Below are 16,096 nucleotides of genomic sequence, written 5' to 3' on the forward strand. Positions count from 1 at the left end.
TAGTAGACAAAACACAATACAAAAGATCTGTTCGTGGTTATGCATCTGAGTTTTGTGAGCTCAAGTCACCATACATGTGTTGCTCTCCTCTTTCTAAGTTTCTTAAACATTTTGAGAGAGATGAAATTGTGAAGTTGGGATCACTTGGCCATAACCCCAAGGCAAAGTGACCATAAGCAGTTTGTCCATGTCCACCATGAGTGAGCATTCCTCTTAAGGATACTGGAAGCCTCTCAACCCCATTGAGAGATTTAGGAACTGGTTTAATTTGTGGTATGGCAGTCTTGCTCTGGTCCATCTTATCATGTATAATACACAAATACCTATTTGGGTTCATTTCGGAAGAGCTCCTCCAAGCATAGTATAGATTTCTACAACTCATTTGCTGCAACATGTGTGCCCTTCTTTATGCCATGTATCTAGCATGCTCCTCTTGATTTTTTGTTGATTCCAACTTGACCTTGATTGCCATACAAATGTCGCATTTTAGAAGGTGCTGGTTTTTGATAAACTAACTGTCTTGAACTCTGTGTTCCACAATCTTGAGAGAATGATGGTTGTGACAGTGGCCGGTATTCGAATGAGACAAGTGTGTCATTCACTTCACGCAATATGTCCACCTGTTTGTACATTGCTGGTAGAACACATTGGGTCTCGCGGGCTCCATGCATAGTTGTCCTTGACCTATGTGGCATTTGATCGGCATTATTATCTATGAAGCCCTGTATGATTGATTTTGCCATCTCAACATGTGTCATGCCCTTCCGTATTATCCCACTGTTGCCATGACTGACATTACATGCACCATTCAAGAACTTCTTTCTGAGCCTATAGAACGTTGACTTACCAATGCCATGCATTACATACTATGCTTTACAAACCTTCTTCCCATCAAATGTGAACTCAAAGCACTCGTCATCTTGACCTTGTCTATAGGCCATGCCCATGCAATCTCGTACAAATGTGTATCGTGTACTATAGCTTTGGTCCCCAAAAGTGTACCCTAGCTTGCATGATTTTGGATCTATCTCCAAATTGACATCGTTTCTCGCAACAATCAATGGTTGCGACGTTGTGAATGTTTGCAACATCACATTTTTTGCTAGCTCCATGGCTTTTATCGTAATTTTTCATTACCCTTACCCTATGGACATAGCTCCTTTTCTTATTTGTCCCTTCAATGATATCATAGTCAGTGATCATGGCATCATGGTGTCTGTCTCATCAGAACTATCGCCATCATTGATCTCTACATCATCATCCTTTTTTTCATCACTTGAATTGTTTAGGCTGTCAATATTTTTTGCATGAAGTGATCTTGAATACCCTCATCAATAGAAGAAGATTCTGTGTCCTTCACTAATGGTTCACCATTCTTAAATGTGAGTTGCCTGATCGGCAAACTAACCAAATTCAGACCTGAAACACAAGTTGAACTGGGATGCAAAGATCCTTCTATAATGACACCCAAGCTACTCTCCCCTAGTTCTCTATAATTTATAGCCTCGTATGGGTGGACCAGCAATACCTACTCCATTGCCAAGTTTTGTAGATCTATTGTCATCCTAGAGGATGACAGTTTTCTCTTTTCAGCTCTCCCTATCTATAAAGTGATCTTCTTGATCAACAAGAAGTTCTGCAAAATTATCCTCTTTGGTATTAGTAATGTCTTTGTCCATAACAAGGTTGACCAATGGCCATTTGATGATGCTTCCAACTGCTTGAGACATTGTTCTTACATCCATTGTGGCAAATGGAATGAGAAATGTGTCATCAAAGCTTTGTTGAACATGTATTGCTGCACATGTCTCACCAATGAATTGAAAACCACAATGTCATGTTTGAGATGCATCAATGGAATGAATAACCCCGCGTGCCTTCCTTTGCAGAACCATCAATGAGAAACATTGAAGCACCTTGTTATAGACCCTCCAATCCCTGAGAAAATCAAGATCTCAATAAGAAAGATTAAAGCGATGTTTTTACGGTAGTACACAGAACTATAAATGTAATTCAATCTCAACATGAGTTTAGGCTCTAACCAAAGTTTGAATCTCACCTCCAACAAAAGTTTGAGCCTCACCCGCGGATGCTAGTTCGCTTCTAGGAAGCTGAAAGTAAAGTTGTAGGAAGCTAAAAGTATATTTGGGTGTATGGGGAAAGAGGGAAGAAAAGAAGAAATCTCAAGCTCAAGCTCAAGGCTCAAACTTGAGTTTGAGCCTTGTCTATTACACAAGCAAGTAGGAATAGAGAGGGAAGCTAGAAAGTATATTTGGGTGTATGGGGAAAGAGGGAAGAAAAGAAGAAATCTCAAGCTCAAGCTCAAGGCTCAAACTTGAGTTTGAGCCTTGTCTATTACACAAGCAAGTAGGAATAGAGAGGGAAGCTAGAAAGTATATTTGGGTGTATGGGGAAAGAGGGAAGAGAAGAAGAAATCTCAAGCTCAAGCTGAAGGCTCGAACTTGAGTTTGAGCCTTGTCTATTACACAAGCAAGTAGGAATAGAAGGGAAGCTAGAATAATCCCAGAGAACAAGTGGGGTGTGGGTGAAGAAGGGTATATAGACAAAAGTGAAACTAACTATAATCAAAAGACCTGGGACCTGGGGCCTGGGCCTGGGCCTGGGCTTGGGCTTGGGCTTGGGCTTGGGCTTGGGCAATGAAATCGAAATCGAAATTCCTTTCTGCATGACAATGCCTGCGCCCCCGTTGAATGTCAAAGGACAAGAAGTATCAATTTATCGGAGCCTAATTCAGACCAAGAAGTAATTGATCGGGGCCTATGCCTATCAATTCAGACCATCGCTAGCCTAATTCAGACCAAGAAGTAATTGATCGGGGCCTATGCCTATCAATTCAGACCATCGCCAGCCCCCTCTTGTCTCCACGCCCAGACCCCCTCTCGCAGCCACGCCCTCCATCGCCATTGCCTTCGCAGCTCCACGCCCACCCCCCCTCTCCCTCTCGCAGCCAGGCCCTCCATCGCCATTGCCTTCGCAGCTCCACGCCCACCCTCCCTCTAGCAGCATCCAGACCATCGCCATTGCCTTCGCAGCTCCACGCCCACCCCCCCTCTCCCTCTCGCAGCCACGCCCTCCACGCCATTGCCTTCGTAGCCACGCCATCGCCATTGCCATTGCCATCTCCACGCCGAGACCCCCCCCTCTCCCTCTCGCAGCCATGCCCACCCCCTCTCTCGCAGCCACGCCCAGACCCCCCCTCGTCTCTCGCACCCACGCCCACCCCCCCTCTGCCTCTCGCAGCCACGCCCAGACCCCCCTCGTCTCCACGCCATCGCCATTGTCATCTCCACGCCCAGCCCCCCCTCCCTCTCACCAGACCCCCATTTGAAATTTGAATTTCAAATTTCCCCCTCTCGCCATCACCAGCGCCCCACTCCCCCATTTGAATTTCAAATTTTCCCCCTCTCGCCATCACCAGCGCCCCACTCCCCCATTTGAATTTCAAATTTTCCCTTTTTGAAATTTGAATTTCAAATTTCCCCCTCTCCCTCTCGTCTCCCATGCCAACCCCCCTCCCTTGCAGATCGCCATGCTAGCCCCCCTCTCGCAAACCGCTCCCCCTTCCTCTCGTCATCACTAGCGCCCCGCTCTCCCATTTGAAATTTGAATTTCAAATTTCCCCCCTCTCCATTTGTTCCACCAAATTCAAATTTGAATTTCAAATTTTCCCTTGCTCGGCACTCGTGCCACAATTTCGACCCTCTCCATTTGAAATTTGAATTTTAAATTTTCAAATTCTCTCCCGCTCGGCGCTCACGTAATCATCTGTGTTTCCTGTCTGTGAAGTACTCGCTCAGCCCTGCGTTGGTTTCGACCTCTGTTTCCTACAAAACCATCACGCCCACACGCCATTGGAGACTTCAAGCATCCGTCACGTCTGTGCGACATCGGAGACTTTCGTGCGCCTATCTACATTTCGTGTGTTCCCTTATCTAATTGAATACTTTACGCAACAAGTAAGTCCTTCTTTAATTGATTGTCTATATCAATATAAACGCTTACTTGATTGCACGCTAAGTGTGCCATTTATCAATCGTTGCTCGTCGTAGATTGTTTGCACTCCATGCTAGTGTACCTCGGCCTTAAGGCTCGAACTTCAGATTGAGCCTTCGTTCTCCATGCTAGTGTACCTCGGTCTTAAGGCTCGACCTAGATCAAGTCTTTGTTCTCCATGCTAGTGCACCCCGGCCTTAAGGCTCGAACTTCAGATTGAGCCTTTGTTCTCCATGCTAGTGCACCCCGGCGGCCTTAAGGCTCGAACTTGAGTTTGAGCCTTTGCTCTCCATGCTAGTGCACCCCGGCGGCCTTAAGGCTTGAACTTCAGATTGAGCCTTCGTTCTCCATGCTAGTGCACCCCGGCCTTAAGGCTCGAACTTGAGTTTGAGCCTTTGCTCTCCATGCTAGTGCACCCTGCTCTTAAGGCTCGAAATTGAGTTTGAGCCTTTGCTCTCCATGCTAGTGCACCCCGGCCTTAAGGCTCGAACTTGAGTTTGAGCCTTCATTCTCTATGCTAGTGTACCCCGGCCTTAAGGCTCGAACTTGAGTTTGAGCGTTTGCTCTCCATGCTAGTGCACCCCGGCCTTGAGGCTCGAACTTGAGTTTGAGCCTTTGCTCTCCATGTTAGTGCACCCCGGCCTTAAGGCTCGAACTTGATTTTGAGCCTTTGCTCTCCATGCTAGTGCACCCCGGCGTTAAGGCTCGAACTTTGGTTTGAGCCTTTGCTCCTTTGCTCTCCATGCTAGTGCACCCTGACCTCAAGGCTCGAACTTGAGTTTGAGCCTTTGCTCTCCATGCTAGTGCACAACCCCGGTCTTAAGGCTCGAACTTGAGTTTGAGTCTTTGCTCTCCATGCTAGTGCACCCCGGCCTTAAGGCTCGAACTTGAGTTTGAGCCTTTGCTCTCCATGCTAGTGCACCCCAGTCTTAAGGCTCGAAATTGAGTTTGAGCCTTTGCTCTCCATGCTAGTGCACCCCAGTCTTAAGGTTCGAACTTCAGATTGAGCCTTCGTTCTCCATGCTAGTGTACCCCGGCCTTAAGGCTAGAACTTGAGTTTGAGCCTTTGCTCTCCATGCTAGTGCACCCCGGCCTTAAGGCTCGAACTTGAGTTTGAGCCTTTACTGTCCATGTTAGTGCACCCCGACCTTAAGGCTCGAACTTGAGTTTGAGCCTTTGCTCTCCATGCTAGTGCACCCCGGCGTTAAGGCTCGAACTTCAGTTTGAGCCTTTGCTCCTTTGCTCTCCATGCTAGTGCACCCTGACCTTAAGGCTCGAACTTGAGTTTGAGCCTTTGCTCTCCATGCTAGTGCACCCCGGTCTTAAGGCTCGAACTTGAGTTTGAGCCTTTGCTCTCCATGCTAGTGCACCCCGGCCTTAAGGCTCGAACTTGAGTTTGAGCCTTTGCTCTCCATGCTAGTGCACCCCGGTCATAAGGCTCGAATTTGAGTTTGACCCTTTGCTCTCCATGCTAGTGCACCCCAGTCTTAAGGCTCGAACTTCAGATTGAGCCTTCGTTCTCCATACTAGTGTACCCCGGCCTTAAGGCTCGACCTAGATCGAGTCTTTGTTCTCCATGCTAGTGCACCCCGGCCTTAAGGCTCGAACTTCAGATTGAGCCTTCGTTCTCCATGCTAGTGCACCCCGGCCTTAAGGCTCGAACTTGAGTTTGAGCCTTTGCTCTCCATGCTAGTGCACCCCGGTGTTAAGGCTCGAAATTGAGTTTGAGCCTTTGCTCTCCATGCTAGTGCACCCTGGCCTTAAGGCTCGAACTTGAGTTTGAGCCTTTGCTCTCCATGCTAGTGCACCTCGGCCTTAAGGCTCGAACTTGAGTTTGAGCCTTTGCTCTCCATGCTAGTGCACCCCGGCCTTAGGGCTCGAACTTGAGTTTGAGCCTTCATTCTCTATGCTAGTGTACCCCGGCCTTAAGGCTCGAACTTGAGTTTGAGCGTTTGCTCTCCATGCTAGTGCACCCCGGCCTTGAGGCTCGAACTTGAGTTTGAGCCTTTGCTCTCCATGTTAGTGCACCCCGGCCTTAAGGCTCAAACTTGAGTTTGAGCCTTTGCTCTCCATGCTAGTGCACCCCGGCGTTAAGGCTCGAACTTTGGTTTGAGCCTTTGCTCCTTTGCTCTCCATGCTAGTGCACCCTGACCTCAAGGCTCGAACTTGAGTTTGAGCCTTTGCTCTCCATGCTAGTGCACCCCGGTCTTAAGGCTCGAACTTGAGTTTGAGTCTTTTCTCTCCATGCTAGTGCACCCCGGCCTTAAGGCTCGAACTTGAGTTTGAGCCTTTGCTCTCCATGCTAGTGCACCCCGGTCTTAAGGCTCAAAATTGAGTTTGAGCCTTTGCTCTCCATGCTAGTGCATCCTAGTCTTAAGGTTCGAACTTCAGATTGAGCCTTCGTTCTCCATGCTAGTGTACCCCGGCCTTAAGGCTCGAACTTGAGTTTGAGCCTTTGCTCTCCATGCTAGTGCACCCTGGCCTTAAGGCTCTAACTTGAGTTTGAGCCTTTGCTGTCCATGTTAGTGCACCCCGGCCTTAAGGCTCGAACTTGAGTTTGAGCCTTTGCTCTCCATGCTAGTGCACCCCGGCGTTAAGGCTCGAACTTCAGTTTGAGCCTTTGCTCCTTTGCTCTCCATGCTAGTGCACCCTGACCTTAAGGCTCGAACTTGAGTTTGAGCCTTTGCTCTCTATGCTAGTGCACCCCGGTCTTAAGGCTCGAACTTGAGTTTGAGCCTTTGCTCTCCATGCTAGTGCACCCCGGCCTTAAGGCTCGAACTTGAGTTTGAGCCTTTGCTCTCCATGCTAGTGCACCCCGGTCATAAGGCTCGAATTTGAGTTTGACCCTTTGCTCTCCATGCTAGTGCACCCCAGTCTTAAGGCTCGAACTTCAGATTGAGCCTTCGTTCTCCATACTAGTGTACCCCGGCCTTAAGGCTCGACCTAGATCGAGTCTTTGTTCTCCATGCTAGTGCACCCCGGCCTTAAGGCTCGAACTTCAGATTGAGCCTTCGTTCTCCATGCTAGTGCACCCCGGCCTTAAGGCTCGAACTTGAGTTTGAGCCTTTGCTCTCCATGCTAGTGCACCCCGGTGTTAAGGCTCGAAATTGAGTTTGAGCCTTTGCTCTCCATGCTAGTGCACCCTGGCCTTAAGGCTCGAACTTGAGTTTGAGCCTTTGCTCTCCATGCTAGTGCACCTCGGCCTTAAGGCTCGAACTTGAGTTTGAGCCTTTGCTCTCCATGCTAGTGCACCCCGGCCTTAAGGCTCGAACTTGAGTTTGAGCCTTCATTCTCTATGCTAGTGTACCCCGGCCTTAAGGTTCGAACTTGAGTTTGAGCGTTTGCTCTCCATGCTAGTGCACCCCGGCCTTGAGGCTCGAACTTGAGTTTGAGGCTTTGCTCTCCATGTTAGTGCACCCCGGCCTTAAGGCTCGAACTTGAGTTTGAGCCTTTGCTCTCCATGCTAGTGCACCCCGGCGTTAAGGCTCGAACTTTGGTTTGAGCCTTTGCTCCTTTGCTCTCCATGCTAGTGCACCCTGACCTCAAGGCTCGAACTTGAGTTTGAGCCTTTGCTCTCCATGCTAGTGCACCCCGGTCTTAAGGCTCGAACTTGAGTTTGAGTCTTTTCTCTCCATGCTAGTGCACCCCGGCCTTAAGGCTCGAACTTGAGTTTGAGCCTTTGCTCTCCATGCTAGTGCACCCCGGTCTTAAGGCTCAAAATTGAGTTTGAGCCTTTGCTCTCCATGCTAGTGCATCCCAGTCTTAAGGTTCGAACTTCAGATTGAGCCTTCGTTCTCCATGCTAGTGTACCCCGGCCTTAAGGCTCGAACTTGAGTTTGAGCCTTTGCTCTCCATGCTAGTGCACCCCGGCCTTAAGGCTCTAACTTGAGTTTGAGCCTTTGCTGTCCATGTTAGTGCACCCCGGCCTTAAGGCTCGAACTTGAGTTTGAGCCTTTGCTCTCCATGCTAGTGCACCCCGGCGTTAAGGCTCGAACTTCAGTTTGAGCCTTTGCTCCTTTGCTCTCCATGCTAGTGCACCCTGACCTTAAGGCTCGAACTTGAGTTTGAGCCTTTGCTCTCTATGCTAGTGCACCCCGGTCTTAAGGCTCGAACTTGAGTTTGAGCCTTTGCTCTCCATGCTAGTGCACCCCGGCCTTAAGGCTCGAACTTGAGTTTGAGCCTTTGCTCTCCATGCTAGTGCACCCCGGTCACATAAGGCTCGAAATTGAGTTTGACCCTTTGCTCTCCATGCTAGTGCAACCCTAGTCTTAAGGCTCGAACTTCAGATTGAGCCTTCGTTCTCCATACTAGTGTACCCCGCCGGCCTTAAGGCTCGACCTAGATCGAGTCTTTGTTCTCCATGCTAAGGCTCGAACTTCAGATTGAGCCTTCGTTCTCCATGCTAGTGCACCCCGGCCTTAAGGCTCGAACTTGGGTTTGAGCCTTTGCTCTCCATGCTAGTGCACCCCGGCGTTAAGGCTCGAAATTGAGTTTGAGCCTTTGCTCTCCATGCTAGTGCACCCTGGCCTTAAGGCTCGAACTTGAGTTTGAGCCTTTGCTCTCCATGCTAGTGCACCCCGGCCTTAAGGCTCGAACTTGAGTTTGAGCCTTTGCTCTCCATGCTAGTGCACCTTGGCCTTAAGGCTCGAACTTGAGTTTGAGCCTTTGCTCTCCATGCTAGTGCACCCCGCTCTTAAGGCTCAAAATTGAGTTTAAGCCTTTGCTCTCCATGCTAGTGCACCCTAGTCTTAAGGCTCGAACTTCAGATTGAGCAGCCTTCGTTCTCCATGCTAGTGTACCCCGGCCTTAAGGTGCGACCTAGATTGAGTCTTTGTTCTCCATGTTAGTGTACCCCGGTCTTAAGGCTCGAACTTGAGTTTGAGGCTTTGCTCTCCATGGCCTTAAGGCTCGAACTTGAGTTTGAGCCTTTGCTCTCCATGCTAGTGCACCCCAACGTTAAGGCTCGAACTTGAGTTTGAGCCTTTGCTCCTTTGCTCTCCATGCCAGTGCACCCCGGCCTTAAGGCTCGAACTTGAGTTTGAGCCTTTGCTCTCCATGCTAGTGCACCCCGGCCTTAAGGCTCGAACTTGAGTTTGAGTCTTTGCTCTCCATGCTAGTGCACCCCGGTCTTCAGGCTCGAAATTAAGTTTGAGCCTTTGCTCTCCATGCAAGTGCACCCCAGTCTTAAGGCTCGAACTTGAGATTGAGCTTTCGTTCTCCATGCTAGTGTACCCCGGCCTTAAGGCTTGACCTAGATTGAGTCGTTGTTCTCCATGTTCGTGCACCCCGGCCTTAAGGCTCGAACTTGAGTTTGAGCCTTTGCTCTCCATGTTAGTGCACCCCGGCCTTAAGGCTCGAACTTGAGTTTGAGCCTTTGCTCTCCATGTTAGTGCACCCCGACCTTAAGGCTCAAACTTGAGTTTGAGCCTTTGCTTTCCATGCTAGTGCACACCGGCGTTAAGGCTCGAACTTGAGTTTGAGCCTTTGCTCCTTTGCTCTCCATGCTAGTGCACCCCGGCCTTAAGGCTCGAACTTCAGATTGAGCCTTCGTTCTCCATGCTAGTGCACCTCGGCCTTAAGGCTCGAACTTGAGTTTGAGCCTTTGCTCTCCATGTTAGTGCACCCCGGCCTTAAGGCTCAAACTTGAGTTTGAGCCATTGCTCTCCATGCTAGTGCACCCTGGTCTTAAGGCTCGAAATTGAGTTTGAGCCTTTGCTCTCCATGCTAGTGCACCCCAGTCTTAAGGCTCGAACTTCAGATTGAGCCTTCGTTCTCCATGCTATTGTACCCCGGCCTTAAGGCTCGACCTAGATTGAGTCTTTGTTCTCCATGTTAGTGCACCCCGGCCTTAAGGCTTGAACTTGAGTTTGAGCCTTTGCTCTCCATGTTAGTGCACCCCCGCCTTAAGGCTCGAACTTGAGTTTGAGCCTTTGCTCTCCATGCTAGTGCACCCCGGCGTTAAGGCTCGAACTTCAGTTTGAGCCTTTGCTCCTTTGCTCTCCATGCTAGTGCACCCCGACCTTAAGGCTCGAACTTCAGATTGAGCCTTCGTTCTCCATGCTAGTGCACCCTGGCCTTAAGGCTCAAACTTGAGTTTGAGCCTTTGCTCTCCATGCTAGTGCACCCCGGCCTTAAGGCTCGAACTTGAGTTTGAGCCTTTGCTCTCCATGCTAGTGCACCCCGATCTTAAGGCTCAAAATTGAGTTTGAGCCTTTGCTCTCCATGCTAGTGCACCCCAATCTTAAGGCTCGAACTTCAGATTGATCCTTCGTTCTCCATGCTAGTGTACCCCGGCCTTAAGGCTCGACCTAGATTGAGTCTTTGTTCTCCATGTTAGTGCACCCCGGCCTTAAGGCTCGAACTTGAGTTTGAGCCTTTGCTCTCCATGCTAGTGCACCCCGGCCTTAAGGCTCGAACTTCAGATTGAGACTTCGTTCTCCATGCTAGTGTACCCCGGCCTTAAGGCTTGACCTAGATTGAGTCTTTGTTCTCCATGTTAGTGCACCTCGGCCTTAAGGCTCGAACTTGAGTTTGAGCCTTTGCTCTCCATGTTACCCCGGCCTTAAGGCTCGAACTTGAGTTTGAGCCTTTTCTCTCCATGCTAGTGCACCCCGGCGTTAAGGCTCGAACTTGAGTTTGAGCCTTTGCTCCTTTGCTCTCCATGCTAGTGCACCCCAGTCTTAAGGCTTGAACTTCAGATTGAGCCTTCGTTCTCCATGCTAGTGTACCCCGACCTTAAGGCTTGACCTAGATTGAGTTTTTGTTGTCCATGTTAGTGCACCCCGACCTTAAGGCTCGAACTTGAGTTTGAGTCTTTGCTCTCCATGCTAGTGCACCCCGGCCTTAAGGCTCGAACTTCAGTTTGAGCCTTTGCTCCTTTGCTCTCCATACTAGTGCACCCCGGCCTGAACGCTCGAACTTCAGATTGAGCCTTCGTTCTCCATGCTAGTGCACCCCGGCCTTAAGGCTTGAACTTGAGTTTGAGCCTTTGCTCTCCATGCTAGTGCACCCCGGCCTTAAGGCTCGAACTTCAGATTGAGCCTTCATTCTTCATGCTAGTGTACCCCGGCCTTAAGGCTCGACCTAGATTGAGTCTTTGTTCTCCATGTTAGTGCACCCTGGCCTTAAGGCTCGAACTTGAGTTTGAGCCTTTGCTCTCTATGCTAGTGCAGCCCGGCCTTAAGACTCGAACTTGAGTTTGAGCCTTTGCTCCTTTGCTCTCCATGCTAGTGCACCCCGGGTCTTAATGCTCGAACTGTAGATTGAGCCTTCGTTCTCCATGCTAGTGCACCCCGACCTTAAGGCTTGATCTTGAGTTTGAGCCTTAGCTCTCCATGCTATTGCACCCCGACCTTAAGGCTCGAACTTGAGTTTGAGCCTTTGCTCTCCATGCTAGTGCACCCCGGCCTTAAGGCTCGAACTTGAGTTTGAGCCTTTGCTCTCCATGCTAGTGCACCTCGGCCTTAAGGCTTGAACTTGAGTTTGAGCCTTTGCTCTCCATGCTAGTGCACCCCGGCCTTAAGGCTCGAACTTGAGTTTGAGCCTTTGGTCTCCATGCTAGTGCACCCCGGTCTTAAGGCTCGAAATTGAGTTTGAGCCTTTGTTGTCCATGCTAGTGCACCCCGGCCTTAAGGCTCAAACTTCAGATTGAGCCTTCGTTCTCCATGCTAGTGTATCCCGACTTTGGCCTTAAGGCTCCAATATACTAGTGTACCCCTGGCATATGAGTGCACAACTTGTATCTAGACTCCAGCTTAAGTTCAAGCCTCCCATACATGGAACTTCGCCTTAAGGCTAAAACTTGAGTTTGAGCTTTACCTCTCTATGCTAGCGTACCCCTAGCATATGAGTGCACAACTTAGATCTAGGCTCCAACTTAAGTCGAGCTTCTATATGGATTAAGTAAATGCAAGTGAGGCCCCCGCTATTCAAGAAAACTAAGTGAAGCATCAATAATTGTAGCATGCATTAAGTTTCTTAAGTTTGATAGGTTTTGATTTGATATGTAGCATTTAAATCCATTTTTTTCTAAGGTTTTGAAACTTTTTTGGTGCTTCACAGGAATGGAAGCTAGCAGAGCGCCCGCTACCTCGCAACCACATGGTGCACCAATCTTTACTCTGGATGCTCTCGAAACAACAACAACTCAGGGGTGGATAATGTGGAGGACCTGGTGAAAGCGGTGAGGCATGCAAAGAAGGCTTTGGATTCATGAAAAAAGTCCATACCTGAAAAGGAGACAACAACCATTCAAGTTAGGAAAATTGTGGAGAAAAAAGGCAGGGCCATAGTGAACAGTGCGCACTTGAAGTATCTAGAAATGCTGGTGCAACTTCTTCAAAACCTAAAAAGGAGGGTGATAAAACAAAAGTCCTTGATGTAAGCACAATAGTAGCTGAAGACATGGCAGGCTCTCAGGTGCAAGAAGAGGAGCAAGCACTTACAAAGAAGAGAAAGGCAAAGCACTCTACCATGCTCATAGCCCATCAAGCTCTCAACCAAAGAAAGGTAGAAAAGTGCATTGATAGTGCTTATGAATGTACAACGAATGGTGATCATTGAAAGGAGCTTATCAACTACTAATATTAACATAGGTCTTGTTCAAAGTGTGGATTTGTTGAAATAATTATTAGTCTTTTGATTAATACATTGGCTTTTTTGGATTCACTTTTAACATTTTTCTATTAAAGTGAATATTTCTATTCTACTTATCCTTTATTTCATGCCAACGTCTGGTACAAATGATGATGCACACTTACTATTAAGAAATTACTCCATATCCTAATGTAGCAGCGAGGCTCAAACTTAAGAGGCTCAAAATTAAGTTTGAGCCTAATACAAATGATGATGCACACTTACTATTAAGAAATTACACTTACTCCATATCCTAGTGTAGCGGTGAGGCTCAAAATTAAGTTTGAGTCGTACCTCCACTTATGTCCAACCTTGGGGATGTCTTCTAACACAAGGCACAATCTCAAGTTGTAAACTTGAATGTAACAATCTCATTGAAATTTGATTGCTTCTGGTGTTTTTAAACACCACACTCTTTGGAGATCCATCAATTCTAAGGTTCCTTTTCCAAGTGTTCTTTGGCATTATTATCCCATGCTTTTACTTCAATGTCCCTCAAATTTGAGCATATATATCATAATTTATAATCTTGATATAGTGTCTAAGATGGGTTTTTATCTGTGGATCAATCGTAAACTTAGCACATTGTACTGTCATTGAGATTTACTTTTTGTTTTGTTGTTTCTAACACCACACCCTTTAGAGATCTCTCACTTCTAAGGTTCTTTTTAAGTGATATTTAGAATTCTTTTGGCAAATTAAATAAAGCCCATGTTTTTACTTCAATGTCTCAAAGTGGAGATAGTATTTAACAGGTGTTGTATAATCTCAATTAAGTTTAGTGTCATGTTTTTCTTGTCCTTCCAATATTGTTGCATTGATGTATGTACATTGACGTATGTATCTATACAACTACAAACAAATACGCCAAATAGTTGTGTCAAGATATAATCTAATGGCACAAAGAGTGCACCAACAAATAGATGTTAGCTCAAACTACACAAAAATACCGAGTTTCCAACCAATCCTATAAGAAATGGGACTCGAATAATTCCCAAAATTTCTAAATTTGTCTTCTAGAGTGAGCGTGCTACCAACTCATGTTGCAGCAAGACTAGCTGCACCTAATATTCACATGACTAGAGAACCTATTGGGGTGCCACCCCCACTAACTCCTATCATTGCTCTAGTTATGTGAGCACCAGCTCTACCAAACACCCCATTGCTTTTATGCAAGCCCTATGTGAGAGATTGTGGTTGATAGAGCCATGGAAAGGCTGCCCAAATAGCCAAGCTAACTCATAAGTTCACTGGAGATGGTGATCCTAGGAGATATTTAGAAGTATTTGATCAAGTGTGTGAGGACCTAGGAGAACGAAATGAGGTTTCAAAGACCAATTCCTTTAGTCTAACACTAGATGGTAAGGTTGGGGATTGTATCAAACTCTCAAGGTCAAGGAGCGCTTGAACTTCACTACTCTTAGGAGATTGTTCTTGAAGGAGTATTATGGGTTGTATTACAACTTTACAGCTACAAAAAGATGAGACGGAAGAATACAAATCGATTAGAGATTTTATTAGCCATCTCAAACATTTGAAATCTCATTGCTTTCCACATGAACGCTATTCGAATAATAAATTGTTGGATGTATTCATCTCCACCATTATGGGATTAACCATGAAGCGATCTTTAATGGCTTAGTCATTAGAGGGATCACTACGTGTGGGATAAAGTCACAACAAATGCCATCCAATTATAAGGGTAATCTCATGGTCAAAGGAGTTAAAGCATCATATTCTAAATCTATTTTCTCTTTGGGGCCAAGGGATTGAACACTTCTATAATAATCATCATCATGGACATTGTCATCATTATAATAATTAAGGTCTCTCCTTTAAGTTTAGCCACAATTATAAAGTAAAGTATTTTGTAGATGCTTTAAATTGATCAAGAAAATGCAAAAGAGATCCATAATAACCACTTGTTTTTTATCAAGATCCATGGCACCATGGAACGCGTGTTATTTGAAAAGAAAAGAGAGAGAACATGTTATTTAGGGGGGGGGAGACAACGTGTTATTTAGGGGGAGAAGAAAGAGAGCACGTTATTGGGGGAGGGGATGCTTGCAAAGAGAGAGCGCGTGGAACGTAGGGGGGAGAGAGAGATAGAGAGCGCATTATTTGGGGGAGGGGGGTGCCCCACTAAGGGTGACGTCGCCCTTAGTGGGCAAGGTTTCCCACGAAGGGCGATTGGGTCTCCCTTAGTGGGCAAGCCCCATTAAGGGCAATGTTGCCCTTAGTGGGACACCCCATCTACGTTCCATGCGCTCTCTTCCCCTCCCCTCCCGAAGAACGCTCTCTCTCTCTCTCTCTCTCTCTCTCTCTCTCTCTACCCTCTATAACGCTTTCCATACTCCTCCCAAACAAAACCCTTTTCTCTCCTTTCACCAACCCTTGTTCTCTCTCACCAACTCTACTTTTTCATACTTCCCCCCAAACAAACCCTTCTCTCTCTTTTCAAAAAAACCTTTTCTCTACTTTTTTAAATCCTAAGCTTTCTTTCTCTCTCTCTCTCACCAACTCTATCTTCACTCTCTTTTTTTCTCTCTATCTACACCTTTTTCTCTCCTCTTCTTTGTATGTTCTCTTCTTTTTTGTTTGTTCTTTCAAAACCCTAATTTCAAAATTGATATTTATATCTATCCCTCTATTTATATCACCTCTATTTATATCCATTACTTTTTTGCTCTATTTTGCTCTTATATCTTTTAGGACTCTTTCTCTCTTGTTTATTCTCCTTCCGTGTTACTCCTCATGGCATCTCCCCGATTCCAAAGAGGGACACAAGTCTCCTTCATGTTCAGTGATACCAAGGTTGCTACTAGGACCATTTTGCATGTAGATCCCACGTGGATACTGTCTATGGAATTGCTTTGCCGCATGGTCATGTTGGCGTGTCGATAGAAGATGTTGAAGTGGGAGAATTTCCTCTTCCTTTTCCCCTTGAAGATGGTGATATTGACAAGCTAAATCTAAAGGATACATCATTGTGTGGCCAACCAGAGATTGTGTAAGTCTTATTTTATCTCTCCACTTTTAATTATGCTCTTTTTAGTGATTTTTTGAGAGTAACCTGTCTTGTATATGTCGATGTGTTTAGATTATTATAAACACATCAAAGGAAACACCACATCCAAAGGTGAGGGATGCATTTAGAGAGGGGAAAGAGAAACCTGTTTGGCTAGATGATAGGGAGTGGGAAGGCATAGCTCAGGAGCTCACAGAGACACCAGAGAGGTTTCAACAACAAAGAGAGGCAGCAAGGACGAGACTCCAACAGTAGGGGCTTCTCATCTTGGGAGTGGTGGTTACGAAACCATGTGCTATGAATTCATAAGTATTTGTAGCAATTTTGTTTATCTAAATGTATGTATGTGGGCTAAATGTTGATTTCTAAAAGTTGTAATTGTTAATCGTTTATGTAGGAGTTGGTCATGAATCGCCTACC

This window comes from Cibotium barometz, chromosome 16 (genome assembly GCF_041138505.1).
Source record: "Cibotium barometz isolate CiBa-2024 chromosome 16, ASM4113850v1, whole genome shotgun sequence".
Classification (NCBI taxonomy): Eukaryota; Viridiplantae; Streptophyta; class Polypodiopsida; order Cyatheales; family Cibotiaceae; genus Cibotium; species Cibotium barometz.